General features: G+C 48.3%; 1 long non-coding RNA gene across 1 annotated transcript in view; it reads right to left on the reverse strand.

Annotated features, from left to right (window-relative positions):
• Nucleotides 1–19,276, reverse strand: part of LOC142073432 (uncharacterized) — a 179,929-nt gene that overhangs the window by 149,282 nt on the left and 11,371 nt on the right. The window lies entirely within an intron of this gene.

The following is a 19,276-nucleotide window of genomic DNA, read 5'->3' on the forward strand; positions in this document are numbered from 1 at the left end:
TGGTTCCTCTAAAGATTACATGGTGGTTTTTTTTTTTGTTGTTGCTGCTGCTGGCGGCAGAGTTAGGGTGTTAACCCCGGGGCCCAAGCCAGACTCTACCTACAGTAATTACCATCTGCCTCCCCGCACTGTGAATTGCATATCGCATTCTTCACCACTTCCTCTCTGAAACATTTCACGCTGGGCTGTGCAATAGCAAACAGCTTCTGAGTTACACCCAAGCTTTGGGTGACGTGATCCCTTAGCTGCCCTCACAGGGGTGAGGTGGGGAGTGAGGTTTGAAAAGCACTTTGAGATCCCAGAGTGAAAGGTGCCACAGGATCATAGTTACCTACTGGGTAAAAAAAAACACATCGACTACAAGTGGGTATTACCCCTGAGGCGGCTTGGTGGGAATTATTTCCCCCCCAATTGTGTCCCCCCCAAGACTGGAGTCAACCAAAAGGCAGCCAGGTATCTGGCAAAGCGAACACTTGTGCGCATTTCCTGAAATAAGAACAGGAGGACTTGTGGCACCTTAGAAACTAACAAATCTATCGGAGGATAAGCTTTTGTGGGCTACAGCCTACCGTGCATCGGATGCCTAGAATGGAACATATAGTAAGACGATAGATACATACATACAGAGTAGGTAGAAGTTGCCATACAAACTGTAAGAGGCTAATTAATTAAGATGAGATATTATCAATAGGAGAAAAAAACTTTTGTAGTGATAATCAAGCTGGCCCATTTAGACAGTTGACAAGAAGGTGTGAGGTTACTTAACACAGGGAAATAGATTCAATATGTGTAATGACCCAGCCACTCCCAGTCTCTATTCAAACCCAAGTTAATGGGATCTAGTTTGCATATTAATTCAAGCTCAGCAGTTTCTCATTGGAGTCTGTTTTTGAAGCTTTTCTGTTGCAAAATTGCCACCCTTAAATCTTTTACTGAGTGGCCAGAGAGGTTGAAGTTGTCTCCTACCAGTTTTTGAATATTAGGATTCCTCATGTCAGATTTGTGTCCATTTATTCTTCTGCATAGAGACTGTCCGGTTTGGCCAGTGTACGTGGCAGAGGGGCATTGCTGGCACATGATGGCATAGATCACATTGGTAGATGTGCAGGTGAACGAGCCCCTGATGGCGTGGCTAATGTGATTAGGTCCTATGATGGCATCACTTGAATAAATATGTGGACAGAGTTGGCATCGGGCTTTGTTGCAAGGATAGGTTTCTGCGTTAGCGTTTTTGTTGTGTGGTGTGTGGTTGCTGGCAGGGGTGGCAGGTTTGTAGAAATTTCAGGGGTGCCCAGAACCTGCCCCCACCCAAACTCCGCCCCCCACCTGCCCAAGGCTCTGGGAGGGAGTTTGGGTGGGGGTGGCAATCTGGGGTGCAGGCCCTAGGCTGGGGCAGGGGATTGGGGTGCAGGCTCTGGGAGGGAGTTTAGGGATGGGAGAGGGTGCAGAGGTGAGGGCTGTGGGGTGTGGCTGAAGATGAGGGGTTTGGGGTGTGGGAGGGGCTCAGGACAAGAGTAGGAGTGTGGAGGGTGAGGGCTCTGTCTGGGGGGTTTGGGGTGTTAGAGAGGCTCGGGCAGAGGGTTAGGTTGTAGGGGGATGAGGGCTCTGGCTGGGGCTGGAGATGAGGAGTTTGTGGTGTTGGAGAGGTTCAGGGCTAGGGCAGAGGGTGCAGTGGGGGGGTGAAAGCTCTGGCTGGGGGCTGCAGGCTCTGGGGTGGGGCAGGGCTGGGGATGAGGAGTTTGGGGTGCAGGCAGGCTGCTCCGGGACAGGGGCCAGAGGGAGGACCCCCCCCCAACTCTCTCCCCGTCAGCAGCAGCAAACTCTGGGGGAGGAGCCCCCCTTTCCTGCCCCCCCCCCCCCAGCAGCACACTCACCCCCACCACTGTCACTGCATGTGATCCTAGGGCCCCTCTCAGGCCCAGGAATCTCCCTCGCCTCCCCCATGGTGGGTGCCAGGGGGTGCTGCGTGTGCCTCCCCCCCGCTGTTGCCCCTGACTGTAGCCTCACTGGGGGTGGGGGATGGGGCTGCCTCCTTGCCCAGCGTGGGGCAGGAGCGGTGACTGCGGGCGGGGGGCCTCCTGTGTGGCTGGAGGGTCCCGCTGGAAAAGGGAAGGGTCTGAGGTGGAAGGGCAGGCTCAGTCCGTCTGCCCTGGCAGTGGAGATGGGGGGCGCGAGGACCCTGCAGCAGCAGTTGCTGCAGGGAGGCAGGGGCAGGGATGCTCTGCTCCGGGGGCCTGGGGAGGCGCGCGGGGGCCAGGGGACACTCGGGGACACCCGGCCCTAAATATGGGTGGAGCTGGGCCCCTGGGCTCTGAATATTGCTGGTGCTAAGGCACCACATGGAGATATAACTTGCTGCCTATGGACTTGCTGGAGAGTATTTGCTTCAGCCTGGGGGGCTGTCTGTAAGCGAGGACTGGCCTGTCTCCCAAGGTCTGGGAGAGTGATGGGTCGTCCTTCAGGATCGGTTGTAGATCCTTGATGGTGCGTTGGAGAGGATTTAGTTAGGGGGCTGAAGGTGGTGGCTAGTGGCGTTCTGTTATTTTCTTTCTTGAGCCTGTCCTGTAGTAGAAAGAAAAGGAGGACTTGTGGCACCTTAGAGACTAACCAATTTATTTGAGCATGAGCTTTCGTGAGCTACAGCTCACTTCATCAGATGTTTACCGTGGAAACTGCAGCAGACTTTATATACACACAGAGAATATGAAACAATACCTCCTCCCACCCCACTGTCCTGCTGGTAATAGCTTATCTAAAGTGATCAACAGGTGGGCCATTTCTAGCACAAATCCAGGTTTTCTCACCCTCCACCCCCCCACACAAATTCACTCTCCTGCTGGTGCTAGCCCATCCAAAGTGACAACTCTTTACATAGTCAAGTCGGGCTATTTCCTGCATAGATCCAGGTTTTCTCACATCCCCCCACCCCCATACACACACAAACTCACTCTCCTGCTGGTAATAGCTCATCTAAACTGACCACTCTCCAAGTTTAAATCCAAGTTAAACCAGAATTCCACCATGATTTCAACAATTTCCATCCCACCACCAACCTCAGCCTGGTCCAGTCCACACAAGAGATCCACTTCCTGGACACTACAGTGCTAATAAACAATGGCCACATAAACACCACCCTATACCGGAAACCTACTGACCGCTATTCCTACCTGCATGCCTCCAGCTTTCACCCTGACCACACCACACGATCCATCGTCTACAGCCAAGCTCTGCGATACAACCGCATTTGCTCCAACCCCTCAGACAGAGACAAACACCTACAAGATCTCTGTCAAGCTTTCTTACAACTACAATACCCACCTGCAGAAGTAAAGAAACAGATTGATAGAGCCAGAAGAGTTCCCAGAAGTTACCTACTACAGGACAGGCCTAACAAAGAAAATAACAGAACGCCACTAGCGGTCACCTTCAGCCCCCAACTAAAACCCCTCCAACGCATTATTAAGGATCTACAACCTATCCTAAAGGATGACCCAACACTCTCACAAGTCTTGGGAGACAGGCCAGTCCTTGCCTACAGACAGCCCCGCAACCTGAAGCAAATACTCACCAACAACCACATACCACACAACAGAACCACTAACCCAGGAACTTATCCTTGCAACAAAGCCCGTTGCCAACTGTGCCCACATATCTATTCAGGGGACACCATCACAGGGCCTAATAACATCAGCCACACTATCAGAGGCTCGTTCACCTGCACATCCACCAATGTGATATATGCCATCATGTGCCAGCAATGCCCCTCTGCCATGTACATTGGTCAAACTGGACAGTCTCTACGTAAAAGAATAAATGGACACAAATCAGATGTCAAGAATTATAACATTCATAAACCAGTTGGAGAACACTTCAATCTCTCTGGTCACGCAATCACAGACATGAAGGTCGCTATCTTAAAACAAAAAAACTTCAAATCCAGACTCCAGCGAGAAACTGCTGAATTGGAATTCATTTGCAAATTGGATACTATTAATTTAGGCTTAAATAGAGACTGGGAGTGGCTAAGTCATTATGCAAGGTAGCCTGTTTCCTCTTGTTTTTTCCTACCCCCCCCCCCCCCCCGCAGATGTTCTGGTTTAACTTGGATTTAAACTTGGAGAGTGGTCAGTTTAGATGAGCTATTACCAGCAGGAGAGTGAGTTTGTGTGTGTATGGGGGTGGGGGGGATGTGAGAAAACCTGGATCTATGCAGGAAATAGCCCGATTTGACTATGTAAAGAGTTGTCACTTTGGATGGGCTAGCACCAGCAGGAGAGTGAATTTGTGTGGGGGGGTGGAGGGTGAGAAAACCTGGATTTGTGCTGGAAATGGCCCACCTGTTGATCATTTTAGATAAGCTATTACCAGCAGGACAGTGGGGTGGGAGGAGGTATTGTTTCATATTCTCTGTGTGTATATAAAGTCTGCTGCAGTTTCCACGGTAAACATCTGATGAAGTGAGCTGTAGCTCACGAAAGCTCATGCTCAAATAAATTGGTTAGTCTCTAAGGTGCCACAAGTCCTCCTTTTCTTTTTGCGAATACAGACTAACACGGCTGTTCCTCTGAAACCTGTCCTGTAGTAGGTGACTTCTGGGTACTCTTCCGGCTCTGTAAGGCCAGCTGATGCCGGGCTGGGAGAGCAGAATTACAGTCAGAGTTCTACATCACTCAGGGAAATAGGGCTCTTGCAGCTTGTGTTAGAGTTCGGACTTCTTAACTAAGTGCATTTTCAATGACAAGGAGCAAGCCCCACCCTGCTGTGGAAATCCTGGGGGAGCAGCCTTCTTCAGCGACATGGTTTTGTTTTATAGATCCTAGAGGATTCCCCTACATTCACGCCCAGCCAATGTATGAGCTATTCAGGATGCTAGCATCATTAGAGAAACTACTCTGCCTTACTCAGACTTGTGCCCAGGCAGTGGTCAATAGAAAGACTCAGTGAATCCCAAATCCTCACAGAGATTGGTGTGACATTAATCTGCTGGGCTACAAGAGGAGAAAAAAGTAAAATCCAGTCTGCTTCGATCAGTGGGATAAGGAGTCAAATGCTGCAGGCCACCCTCCAATGAAACAGATCTGAGTTCAGAAGGAAGTAAGAACCTCACCTGTGAGCTATGCTGTTCTGAGATACACATTCCATGCAATTACAGGTAGTAAGAGTCAGTTTCTATTACACCAGTTTAAATAGGGAATATCTCAGTTGCTTTCAGCGGAGTCATTCCAGATTTAAAAGTCATGATCTGACCCTGCATCCCTAGGTTAACACAAGACAACCTCTAATCATAGCTGTAACTAGATATTGCATGCTTCAGCATAATTAAAAACACCACCACCGCAATTATACTCTAAAAGAATGAGTGAAAGAAACGGCAAAGTATTTAGAGGAGAAAGTTGACTATGACGCAAAAATTGTACTCATGGGCTTTGGCTGGTTTCCAAATGTCTCTTATTGTAGCATCATATCACTTCGAGAAAATTTATATTCCCATCCAAAGCTACAATCCAAAAATCACGTCACTTTTCCCCCAGTGGCCCTAACTACAAAATGACTTTCGTCAATGACAAATTCCTGGCGGAGGACAGAGCAAGTTTATGATGCCGTACTGGTAACAAAAACACTTTGAGTACTTTCAAAATGTGTCAGTATTAAGACAACGTACAAAAAATTCACACTAATTAAACAGCATCTAAACTGTTCATTCCAGACAAAATTCCTCTCAGCCTACTCAAGGGATCACTCTTGTGTTCTCTGCATTCATGCCCATTGAGGTCAGAGTGGTATGGAGCATTTTGCCCTAAACTAAAGAATTCCTTACTAGGGCAATTTCTTGGACTTTAACTTCAAAACATTTGCTAGAGATCATGAAAGGTGCCAGATGAGCAGTGGGAAATGCTCGTTGGCTGGTTTACATCCTGGCCTTCCCACCATTCACCACTGACTCAGTACCACTCACAGACGCTGGTGTTGACAAGGTACTGGGTAGTCACATTTAAATGCTGTGCCACCTAACCTGGCTCAAAGCACATCGACACAACACGGGAGTTAACACACCAGCGCGTTGTCTTAGACTGGTGCTCCCACGTCGCAATCAGCAGCACTAGTCCTTGTGTAGACAAGACCAGGTAAAGCACATATAAGGACCCAGGGATTAGAACCCAGGTCTGTGTAGCATGAGATGGCCGGTAGCCTTTCAGTGCCATTGGGAGGCCATGCAAAGGCACAGCCAGGGAGCTCTATGGAGAGTAGGCACCACAGGAAGTACTGCCCAAAAGACCCAGACTGACGGTACCCTGCAGCCCTGTCATTGGCCTTGCACCCTATTTAACCCCAAAGGTTGTCACAGAGCAACCACACAGACTTTGACCTTCTGCAATGCCAGACCTTGCTTGATCTCCTGCTACTCTCAATTCTAAGCTGGTACTGCCTCTGATCTCCAGTCTTAGATCCCAGCCTGACCCGGACTCTTACGATTCCTCCAGCTCCTGCCCAGCAATTACCATCCCCTGGTGGGCAGACCTCAGCCCAGCCATGACTGCTAGGCTAGACCGCCTACGCCCTGGTCCATTACAGCACAAGCGTTTCACAGCGTATTGCCAACGTGCTTCATCCCTGACCAGTGGGACTGAAGCACTTTCTTACCTTAGAGCTAGTCCAATAAATGCCCCTCAAACATCATTTTGGAAGGAGCCCCCCAACATGTGTCAGATATATTGATAGCAAGTCATTGGAACAGTTCTAGATACTTTCCTGATAGGAGCCTTAATTGGGTCTCTAGTTTTTCAACTAAATAAGATTTTTCATGAAAAGAATCTGGTTTCTGAGCAAAAAGCTGTTTTTTCCCCCTTTGGAAACCAGAATGTCCAGGGACTGAAATGTTCAGGATTTGGCTGAAAACAACTGTTTTGATTCTGAAATGCCACCACAGTGTCCCATGGGACTTGTAGTGCTTCAGCCAGTCAGGCTTCATCTTCCATGCCCCTGGCAGTGAGACAGACAATGACTGTGGTGAATCATGGGAAATGTAGTCCAACCAGTATGGGCAATTAACTGAGGGATGCCGTGGATTCTCCCTCACTTGAAGTCTTTCAATCAAGATAAGATTTTTTTATTTTTATTTTTTTATTTAAACAGCTCAGTCACAGGTTATCGGGCTCGATATAGGAAGCACTGGGTGAAATTCTCTGGCCTGTGGTGTACAGGAAATCAGACTAGATGATCACAATGGATCCTTCTGGCCTTAGAATCTCTGAATAATGGCAGTCACAATGGTGCTTTTTGTAACGCAGACGACGTATTCACTATGGAGACCCCCAAACTCATTTCAAACAGGCCAAATACCTATCAGAGGGTTACACTCGTCACGCTTTTTTTTAAATTAGTGCTACACAAACATTTTTTGGAATTAGTCACACGTGTTACCCCTGGAAGCCATTCTTTATTTATAGCAGATAAACTGTGCCATTTGGTTGGCATGTCCAAGTGGGACCTATTGCAGAACAGACGTTGGCTCGGCATTAATAAAAACGGAACCGCCCAGGGAGCAAGGACTGAGAAAGGCTCCGCTTTCTGTATCGAACCTTTTTAGCTCCTTTATCAGAGCAACTGAACCTTTTTTATTTTTTTTTGAGTGTGCGTGTGTGGTTCTTGCTGTAATTTGGCCTGAATATTTGATATGAACTCCCTTGTGAGAGCAAGAAGTGGGCGCTGGAGGAAAAGCTCTCACAAAAGAAGAAGTAGTAATGAGCACCCATGAGTACCCTCTCGGTTTCACAACTGCCTGTGTTTAAAAACGAGCAGAAATTGGGCAAGTGGTTGTCATCTGGGAACTGAGAAATCTCTAGCTCTCAGCAACACTCTTCATTCCAGTAGCTGAGTACAGCCAAGCAACACTTCTTTATTCCAATTGAAGTTGACACCACAAGTGGTCTAGACCAACCAGAGGAGCTCATGTGCGTTCTGCTTTATTTCCAGCTCCGATTAACAGTATCTCTTTAATTTCTAATGGCCCATTCTGGGATTTGCAGACAATGTTCAAACAACATTATGGGCTGTGGTACCGCATGCCCCTCAGCTTTTGTATTCCCCTGGCGGCCCCTATCATTTTGCACAAAGTTACGAGATCTACATCCAAATTATACAGGCCAAACTTTCAGGAGGCTTTTCATCGCACGCACATCTTACTCGTGTCCAGGTCTCTGAATTTCACACAGTAGACACGATCCGTCTGCTTTTGAAAAGCTAAAAATTCCCTTTCATTTCCACCACCCCCCTCCGGTGCAAACTCTGTATTGATCTGCATAGTGACTCTGTGCTTCACCCTTGAAATAAATACATTGCAAAAACTCTGCAACTGTTGTAGTGAGTTTGCTGTGACCGTGTGTAACTCGTACTGGCAGAGCCACCCTCTAGCAGCTGGTCCTCTATAGTTGCCAGTTAAGGGAATTACCTTTTTTAGCTCAAGCAGTAGGCTCAAGCTTTCAGCAAGGATGGTCCTGGGTTCAAATTCTGCTGATGGTCCAAGTAGGAACTCTTGTATGTGTTCACACCCTTTCAGTGTTCCCACTGGGCCATGTTCTAGCAGATAGGGTTACTGGCAGGAAAGTTTGAAGTATTGCAGGTTAGTGAAACGCACATTCTGAATTCCCCCATTCATGCCATAAGCATGAGGCTGATTGAATCAGGGAAACAGACCCAGCACCATGTGAACGAAATGCCCAATAATAGCATGAATTTTGAATAGCAGATAACTTCAGTGAAGATATTGAGCTGCAGATCAAGAATTAATCACAGAAATAACAAAAAAACACTGAAGAAAAACCACCACCTGTTTATGGACAGTCCACAAAGGGAGAGGGGAGGCAAAGTTTCCAAAATATATTACTCTATTATTCTATGCTAATTACCTGCCAGGCCTACTGTATAAATGACTAAACCAGCGCACAGGAATCAATTTCTCCCATCGAGATAAAAGACCGTATAAAAGACACAGATTTATTCTGAGCCAATTGTTAGGATTCATGATGGACAGGGCCACCTCAGTGATGGGCCAGGGCAAGACTAACTAGTTGAGTTGGAAGTATATGATTTATTTAGCAAGTTTTAAAAGGGATGAGACATTTATATCAATAGTGGCAGCTTCTGACAATACCCCAGCTCTGCTACATCAAAATTGTAAGTGTCATCAATCTTCATGCTTCAGGGCGTAAGTTGATCACCAGCTAGGTCAGGAAGATTTACCTTCCCATGATACAACACTGCATAAATTAGACACATCATGGGCATATATATATTGCTCTGAAATATCCAGGCCACTGCTGGGGATGGGATACCTGACTTGATGGGTCATTTTTCTGTGCCATTAGGGCAATTCTTATGTTCATATATTCCAGGAAAGGGCTTCGCATAGAATATATTTTCACAGCTGCCAAGTAAGGGCCTGATCCTGGTCACGTCCTCCACTGAAGGGAGTTACTTGTAAGGCCAAACCCTGGTACCCTTACAGGTCTGGTTTCCTGAGTTACCAGGCCTTCCATAATGGTAGCTGCCCAGCAAGGCCACGGCTAGTAATAGACACGATGTTTCCCAGCAGTAGTAATAGGAGCAATACACGCATCACGTTGCTGGGCACCCCCATATCACCCATGCACATTCAGGCACAGGGACCGGGCACTTGGATATCATCTCCAGACACCTGTCTATCAGAGTTCACCTCGTAGAACCAGCCAATACAGGCCTCCAACCCGTCACAACCCATCTGGGAGTAAAACACCCAGGAGCACCCAGCGCGACCAGGTACTGGAGATATCAGCACCAGGACGGGGCCACCTCCTGGAGAACTCAAAACGCTGTCCTCAGGAGGTACCCCCACAACTGCTCGTCTCCCCTTGAATGGCCTCTCAGGACTCACAGCCCCAAAAATCTCATTGTCGTTAGGGGCAGCTCATTAACTTCAGCCAGCGTCAATGACGTGGGTTGGTCACAGGCGACCTCCCCGAGCATAAGAGCGGAAGCCATATCAGCGAGGCTGGCTCAGCATAAGCAGGTAAATGAGGTCCCAGGTGTTTGGGGGACCCCCTCAGTAGCTACAACACCTCACGGCTCGTGTCCCTCCCTTTCAGCCCCCTGCTGGTAACAGGAACGTCAGAGAAAGGAGTTATTCCGGTGTAAAACAGTGCCCAATTTGGCCCAGTGAATCTGAAGCAAATTGTGACTGTGCGGCTAAGCGTGCCAGACAGACATCTCCCTCCCTTTTCGGTGCTGAGTGAGTGCCCTCTGCTGGTACCACGCACGGCTGCTGGGTTCATGCAACCCACCCCAGTGCTGTCGGTGTGCCATTGCCGTGCGGGGAGTGCACAGTCCAGAGGGTGACTAAGCGGCAATGCCCCTTTTAGTAACTCAGCTTGGTTTCTGAGCCCTGGCAACATGGAGGGAGGCTCGGTTTCCACGCTTCCGCTCCATCGCCAGCCTGAGCAGTTCTCTGCCACACATCTCTGTGCTCGGAGGACAAATACTATTGCTCTGACTGAGACTTGAGAGACCTTCTCAGTGTTTTTCTGGCAACTGTGATGCTCTAGGGACACTCTGGGCAAAGGGCAGCTTGCTGGCCGCAGTTCAGGAAGCTGTCTCCAGCCTGCCGGCAAGGTGATTGAGGAAGGGATGGTCTATGGGGTAGGTGCTGCGTATTTTAGCATTGAGCGGTCACGAGAGACGGTCTAATAACAAGGCTGCACTTAGGTTCAAGGAATACGAATGGATTTCAATACCAAGAGAAGGGTTAAAGATAGACCCGCAGGAGAAGGTGAAACGGTGACCACAGGAAATAAGTGCAGGAAGAGATGTAACCTCTCTCTATCCTCCACTGTTGCTCTCCAGAAGAGACCAGGGAACGCTATTAAAATAATGTCATGTCCGTTATCAATAATAAATTCACAGAACAATTCACTACTCGCCGCTCTTTGCTTAACAATACACAGGGCTCTTCATTTAAATAGCCTTGTCAAGAAGTGCCTGCGTTCAAGCAGCCTTTCTAACAAGAGTGGAGGCCAGACTTGCCAGGAGGTGAGCTAGGAGAGTCCAGCCAAGCTTTTAAAGGGAGCCCGTTATTCTCCTGCTGCGGGATCTTGCTGCCTACCCATGGTGCTGCAGGCAAAGTGTCAAGGCTGATTCCCCACTCTGACACTTCAAGTGCGGAAGGTGGGGGCCCGCAAGGATTCTAAAAATTAATACTGGCCACTCCAGGCTTGTATTAAACTCCCAAGGTTACAGCTTTTCTCTGACCTTGGATGGGTAGACGCTGCCCCCACTCAAGTGCAAAAAACCCCTTTTAGAACCCAGGAAGGTGCACTTGGGAACTCCTTCCTGTGGGGTACCCTCAACTCCTTTCATCCCCTCTCTGGGGAAGAGCTGAGAAAGAAAAAAATGGAACTCAGCTGTTGCCACCAGCTAATTAAACAACATGTGCACAAACCTCTTAGGACACACAAATCAAATTCTATTCTTAAAAACGGTAAATTTTATTAATAAAGAAAAAGAAAATACATCTGGGAACTCAGGCTACTGCTAGATTTTAAAAGAGCAACTACAAGGATTAAGCACCAAGAATAGCTTTCTTGAGGTCCAGCTGAAAGGTTACAAGCAAAACAAAAGTACCTGGGGTTAGCACAGAGGAGTCCACAAGCCATAAAGAAATAAAAAGAGAGATAAACCTAACTGTGTCTTCCTAGACATTTCCTGATCTACTAACATATCTGGGGTTTAAATGAGTAGTTTCTAAGTATGATACTGATGATTTTTCATACCTGGCCCCAAGTTTTTACAGCATAGTTGCTGCCCAGTCCACCTCTCCCTGGGAGAACAACGACAGACAGACAAAAGGGGAGTCTTCTTTCAATTTTAAAAAGTTCTAGCCTTCCCACTGGCTCTTTCGGCCAGGTGCCAGCCACTCACTTCCTTTTACCTATGCATTGCAGTGAGACTTTTTAACCCTTTACAGGTAGAGCAATTAGAAAACAGCTACTAAGAGGGATTTTATAGCTACTGGCTGGCTGGGTGTCCATAAAAGGGAGCTACCCCCTGCCTCCACCCTCCCCCCCGCCCCCGCATCATTTATCACAGGAAGGAAGGGACCGAGACCAAACTGATCCCTGACATCACTCCGTTAGTTCCAGCTGAGTTGCTCCTGTTTACACCTGAGGACCAGCATTTTCCAAAGACTTTAAAAGCCCCTCTTCACCCCAGACACCCAATTAAGTGTTCCCCTGTTATACAGGGGAGAGGGACAATTTATGATTGTGCCATGGCCCCCCTTAGCCATCTCAGAGGCTACAAAGATGCTAAATCCAGCTCAGCAGCAGGGCTGGCCAGCAGCGAATGGCTGCTCCATGCCCCTCCATAACCTCTGATATCTGGGGGTCAGGCTGGGAAAGGGGGTGTGGGCAGAATGTTCCTATGCGCCAGTTATTGCCAGCTGCCACACCAGCTCCTTGGCGTCAGAGCAACAGGTAGGGCTCAATGTGGCATAAAGCCACCCGTAAGCCCTGCTGGCACCTGTGCCAAGCGGAGCTGGGTTGCACGGGAGGATCTGGGCCCACTGCATTCCCACACCTCCGCGCCAGCCCCCGGTTCAGCTCCTTGTTCACGTCGTCTCATTCTGCAGCACTGAGGAAGGGGAGAAGCTCAGCTCCCCTGTCCCCCAGCCCCAGCCCCCGCTCCACCATCCCCAGCCAGGTAACAGATGCACACGCTGCATTCTGGGCTCTCAGGAACCCTTGTGGAGCACCCCGCAGCCCCACCGACTTCAGCTGTCCTCACCGAGTACCTCAGCCAAATGGGCCCAGGCAGTGCTCAGGAGTCAGACCTTGCCCGGCCGAACACCTTGCACCCTTTCGGAAGCGAGCTCTGGTCAATCCTCGGAACGTGCTTAGAAACGCAGCCCCACAAACAAGACCCTGTTAAACTGGCCGGTAGGAGGGCGTGGAGATCTGACCCATTTTCACTCTTTTCGAAGCGGACGTCTACAGCAGTCACCAGTCATTTTGCCCAAGCCACGTACTGTTGTTCACGCTGATTCGGTGCGTGGCCTAGGAAAGTCTATCGCCGAGTTTCCACTGCTGCAAATTGAGGCTAATACTTAGCACCTGCCTCAGACAGGGGAGGGGAGGATTCGTCACTCAGCAATGTGCACTTTGAAGACGTCAGGACAGTTTCTCCCTTGAGCTGCTGCAATTGGACACCTCATGGTCTGCACCACGCAGCCCTGAAGCCAGCTTAAGCAACTGTGGTGGGGGATCCCCCTAGTGCAGGGGGATCCTGCGGTGGCCTAGACCCCCCACGCAGCAGCTCCTCCTCCACCCCACCCAGGCAACGACGTCTGGGCCTGGCTAGCGCAAAGCAGGCCTTGGTGATCCCAATCTGGAGCACATTCGAGTAACCCTCAGACAGTTCTAACTTACACCAGCGGACTGGCCTGGCGTGCAGCCAAGCCAGGACTGGGGGCGTACACGGGCAGACACACGCGCAGCCTTCCCCTCTACACTGACACACGCAGGGCGTGTCGCACATGAGCCATGTCAGGGTCACGCTCGTACTGATCACTCACCCTGAGCTAGTTCCTCATCTTCTGCGGCCAAAGCCCACCCGTGCTGTGACACAAAGCAGGAGGCTCTGGCCTGTCACTCATTGTCTAGCGTGGCACTAGATTAGACAGCGCCTTGAAGCACACTGGGGGTTGGAGTGCTGCTTGGAGATCTCCTGGAGGACTTTATTTCGGTCCTGCTTCCAGGGTGACGCTGTGCTCTAGTAGTCAGTGCTGCCTTCCTTGTTTCTTGCATTTAGATAGAACAAAGCATAAAGGAAGGACAATGGGGTTTACAAGATGACAATAATACGAGACAGAGAGAAACTCACCCGAGAAGCCCTGATAAAAGGCCGCTGTTGCTTTGAAGCTTGGAATCACCCACCCAGTCAGAGCCAGAGCATTCCCTCACCGGGGGCTCCTGAAGGGGTAAGGCGGGCACCACATGAGTAAGCAAGCACCTTGGGAGACTAATTCAAGGGCTCTGCATCCCTGTCTGTCATTCATGGTCGGATGCATTAATTCCAAAGAGAGCTTTTCTGGGGGTACTTGGCACCTGGCCTGCCTACCGGGGCTGGGTATCGGGCAGCTCAGGCTGGGATTAGCCCTGAGTGTGCAGACGGGTGGGTTGTTTGCATGGCTCTTCTTGTGTCTAACAGAAGATTAGATTTTTGGTCAACGCCATCTCGGCATTGCCGTATTGTGCTTCGGCACCTGGCAGCCAAGTGCATTACACCCCATCCCTGAGAATCCTACAGAAACAGGGGAAAGGGAAACCTTTACCCACACAGTCCTTCCCCTGCCCCCTATTCTCCCCCACTCCCCCGGGCTGCCTCTCTTATCTCTCACCACATCATGCCCCTCTGCATTTGAATCCAGCTGCCTCCTCCTTCCCCTCCATGCTGCCTGGGCACCAGCAGGAGGAGCACTGAGAGAAGAAGAGACCATCTCCCAGCTCTCGGCTCCTGGGCCTGGCACCACAGTGGCCTCAGCACCTGGAAGGAGCAATTTCAGGGAAAGTCCTGCCAGCACCAGCAACCTAGGATGGTGCATGCTCATCAGCAGCGGCATGGGGGGTCACACATGCACAGGCTTATCAGCACATAGGGACTGTGAGGGGTAGTTAAGGAACTAGCTGAAGCAATTATCTGTGAGAACTCGTGAAGGATGGGTGAGGTCCCCAAGGACTGGAGAAGGACAAACACAGTATCTATCTTTAAACAGAGGAACAAAGAGGACCCAGGGATGTATAGACCAGTCAGCCTACATCAATACCTGGAAAGATACTGGAACAAATTATTAAGCAATCAATTTGTAAGCACCTAGAGGATATTAGGGGTATAAGGAATAGCCAGGATGGATTTGTCAAGAAATCAAGACAAACCAACCTCATCTTCCTTGATGGGGTGACTGGCCTAGTAGATTGGGGGTGGGGCGAATCTGCAGACATGATAGTTTTTAGTAAGACTTTTAATAGTCACATAATATTCTCATTAGCAAACAAGGAAAATGTGATCTAGATGAAATTACTTTGAGGTGGGTGCAAAGCTGGTTGAAAGACCATAATCCAAAAGTAGTTATCAATGGTTTGCTGTCAGGCTGGGGGGGATGTACCTAGTAGGATCCCACAGCAGTCTGTCCCAGGTCCGGTGCAATTCAATATTTTCACAAATGACGTGGAAAAGAGAGGGGAAAGTATGCTTATACAATTTGCGGATGACACCACGCTGGGAGAGGTTACAAGCTCTTTGAAAGACAGGATTAGAATTCAAAAAGACCTTGACAAATGAGAGAATTGGTCTGAAATCAACAAGAGGAAATTCAGTAAAGACAAATGCAAAGTACTACACGTAGGAAGGAAAAAATCAAATGTACAACTACAAAATGGGGAATAACCAGCTAGGTGGTAGAACTGCTGAAAAGGATACGGGGGGGCGGGGTTATAGTGAATGACAAATTGAATATGAGTCAATGCAGCTGTAAAAAAGACCAACATCCTGCATGTATTAACAGGAATGTCATCCGTAAAACAGGGGAGGTAATTGTCCTACTCTAGCTGGCATTGGTCAGTCCTCAGATGGAGTACCGTGTCCAGTTCTGGGCCCCACACTTCAAGATGCGGACAAACTGAAGAGAATCCAGAGGAGAGCAACAAAAATAATAAAAGGTTTAGAAAACCGGACATCTGAGGAAAGGTTAAAACCCTGGGCATGTTTAGTCTTCAGAAAAGACGACTGGGGGTTGACACGATAGGTCATCAAATATGCTACGGGCTGTTATAACAGGGATGGGGGAGTCAATTGTTCTCCTTGTCCACTGAAGGAAAGACAAGATGTAATGGGCTTACTCTGCAGCAGTGGGGACTTAGTTTGGATATTAAGAAAAGTGTTCTTACTATAAAGATAGTCAAGCTCTGGACCAGGCTTCCAAGGGCGGTTGTGGAATCCCCATCACTGGAGGTTTTTAAGAACAGGTTGGACAAACTCCACTCAGGGATGGTCTAGGTTTGCAGGTCCTGACTCAGTGCAGAGGGCTGGACCCGATGACCTCATAAGGTCCCTTCCAGCCCCACATTTCTCTAATTCTATGTTCAGTGCAGATGGACTCTTTGGAGAATTTAGTTGCCAAACCCATCAGTCTCAACTGTGCAGACTTTTCAGAGTTTTACAACCCTGCTAACTTTGTGCTAATGTACATAGGGAGGGCAAAGGGCACATAACCTGACCCTTGGGTGACCCCCCCTGCCAAATTTCAAGTCCCTGCTACAAAGCTTATCAATGAAATCCTTTTTTTTTTTTCCTTTTTTTTTTTTTTTTTTAACATGACAAAACCATTTTTTCTAACCCCATTCCTGGAAATGCCGCTTTAGCTGAAACTTCCCCAAAACAAGATTTCAGGCCCAGGAAGACACCCCGCCGAGGAAATCTCAACACAGGTTAGCTTGGGGGAAAGCAATCAGCAACTGAAAACAAGGGTTTATAATGGAAAGTGATGGGTAGGTGACCCCACCTACACTGACTATAATTATACAAATACGTTCAGGCTAGAACATCTTTGATTGCCGTCTGCCATAGTCTATTCACATATTTTCACAGCCATCCATGTGAAGGACTGTTGACCAAAGAATACTAAAAGGCCAGCCTGATCTTTCCATTTGTGAGACTTCCCTTTGTAATTGATACAGTCTCAGATAGCACTGTAGACTCAGGTCTCTTCTACTCCTTTCAAAGATTTCTAAAGTGTTTTAGAAGTCGCTCTGCTCAGCTCCCCTTTTCAAAGGGCACAAACCTGAAACCTTTATGTGTCACCAACTTTCCTAACTCCCCAAGAAATATGATGGCCAATCAATGTTCAAAGTGTAGCAGACATGCTGCAATTTCTAGGGCTTTCCCATTTCCTGTGGCACCATTAAACCACAGCCACCATATTGGTTGCCTCTGATGACAGTACTGTCCACACCTGCTTAGATGATGCTCTGCTGAATCAACGATTCTCTGACTCCATTTCCCATCTGTAGAATGGGGAGAATATTTCCCCTCTCTCCTCCTTAAGCCTGTCTATTGAAATTGTTAGTTGTTTGGGGCAGGGACTGTCTCTCACAAGGGGTCTCTCCAGCACCTAGCACAATAGGGTTTCCATTTCAGTTGGGGCCTCAAGGTGCTACCATCTGAACATATGCTTTTAAAGATTCCAAAGTTGCCTCTGGGCTCCTCAGCCGGGAACAGATCCTTATAGCCAGTCCAGGGGGTTTAAAAGCCTCTCCACAGTGTTTCGACAGCAGGTGTTGTCTGTACTTGCACATTAAGGCGGCACTGGACATTTACATTGATATCAAGAATATCCAGAGTTGTTATAGCTAACGATGATAAAAAACTGGAAGGGATATTAAACCTCATGCTTCAGAGTTTAAAGCCAGTCTCTAACTATCAGGAGACTAATGAGGATGAGATTAATGTAGGGAGCAGATTATCCTACCACTGTGCGGATCTTGCATCTTGTTTTGAAGCCTCTGGTGCTGGCCACTGTGGGAGACAGGATCCTGAACTAGGTGGATCGTGAATCTGATCCAAACTGGCAATTCCTATGTTGTTAATCAGCTCTTACATCTTACAAAGCAGCTATGGGGGCCCACTTGTGGCTGCCATTTTGGATTTGCTCCCCTGAGGAGCAAGTTCCTGCGGCCGTTTTGGAAGCCTTTCCTCCAAGAGCTATTGAAACTTAAAATGGACCTCTGAAAACAAACCAGCTGTAAGTTTTAAGGCCTCAAGTGTGGGGCTGTGGGCGAGCAGCTTCACCGAGAAGCACGCTCACATTGGCAGCTGCCATTGTTATATACACAAGAGCTCCTTGTGAGACAGGAACGTTTGGAGCCTATCAACAAGACCTCCAAAGCAATGGCATCTCAAGCTTTGATATTTCAATCCCTTTGGCTCCTCTTGTGGAACAGCTATAAAAGCAAAGGTTCTGTTCAAAAGAAGATTTTTTGGCATGTCCAATTTGCTGTCTTCCTCTCCTTACTTCCACAGCAAGTGAAGATTTAATTTGAAGCGATCCTCAAAACCTCAGAGCTCTTTGTTCCTCAAACCTAAAAACTAATTACATCTGACAAAGAAAAGTTTTCAGATTTCATTTCTTTCTACTGAAAAAAATTACAGGAGAAACACCAGAGAGTAGAGAAATACAACACAATCCCATTAACAGAAACAAACATTCCCTAAAAAGCTTCTCATTACATGAAGTCTTAAGACCTTTACTTAATGATGATAATGAAATTGCTTTAAATTACAAACATTCCTTAATGTGAAACCCTCACAAGAGAGCAACTTGTACCACAGAAGGCCCGGAAGGCGTAAGATCAGAAAGCAACATTCTCTAGTGCTTAGAACAGGAGACTCATGTGGGTTCAGTTCCGGATTCTGCAAAGATGTGCTATTGGACCTCTTGCAAGTCACATTAGGCTTGAGTATTTCCAGAGGGAACTTAAGGCAGCCTCCATTGCCGAGTCCCCAAAATAACTGCAGGTACAATTAGTTGCACAGACGAATGACGGCATGTAAACATCCAACCACGTGGCTGTGCCCACAAATCAGATGGGCCCGTAATGCAACTCCTAGAAAGAGTCCCAGCACCAGACAGTGGTGTGCAAAGGGGCTGACAAACTCCACTAATATAACCTCACGTATTTGTTTAAGTCAGCGGGGGAATGTGGTGTTTGGAGCTAGGAATGAGAGCCAGGAAGACTGATACCACGGCGATAAAGCACAGCATACAGACAGACAGAACAATCCCAGAAGCAACAAGAATGGAGGGAAGCCAGCATGTTCTAGGTTACACTCTCCCTTTCAGTGGCTTGGAGTTGGGGAACAAGTCTATGCCACAGGGAAATGGTGACCCACCCAGGTGCACCAACCTGCAGCACTCAGCATGTTGGGTTTACATAGCCAAAGAGGGTCCAGCTGAAGGGAAGATGCCGCAGCCTGACAAAACTCTCTCCTGTTGCAGCTGGATCCTTCAGGCCAAATTCTGCTCGCGCACATGCACAGAACAATCCACTGATGCCAACAGAAGTAGCTTGCAAACACACAAAAGCAGAATTTGCTCCTGGCGTGCATCCTTTCTCAGTCTGAAACAATGGCCTACCCCCTCTATTCCCCTGCACCAGCCAGGCTGTTAAATGGGAGAATTCCCATTCTCCCTAGC

This window comes from Caretta caretta, chromosome 10, assembly GCF_965140235.1.
Source record: "Caretta caretta isolate rCarCar2 chromosome 10, rCarCar1.hap1, whole genome shotgun sequence".
NCBI classification, from domain to species: Eukaryota; Metazoa; Chordata; order Testudines; family Cheloniidae; genus Caretta; species Caretta caretta.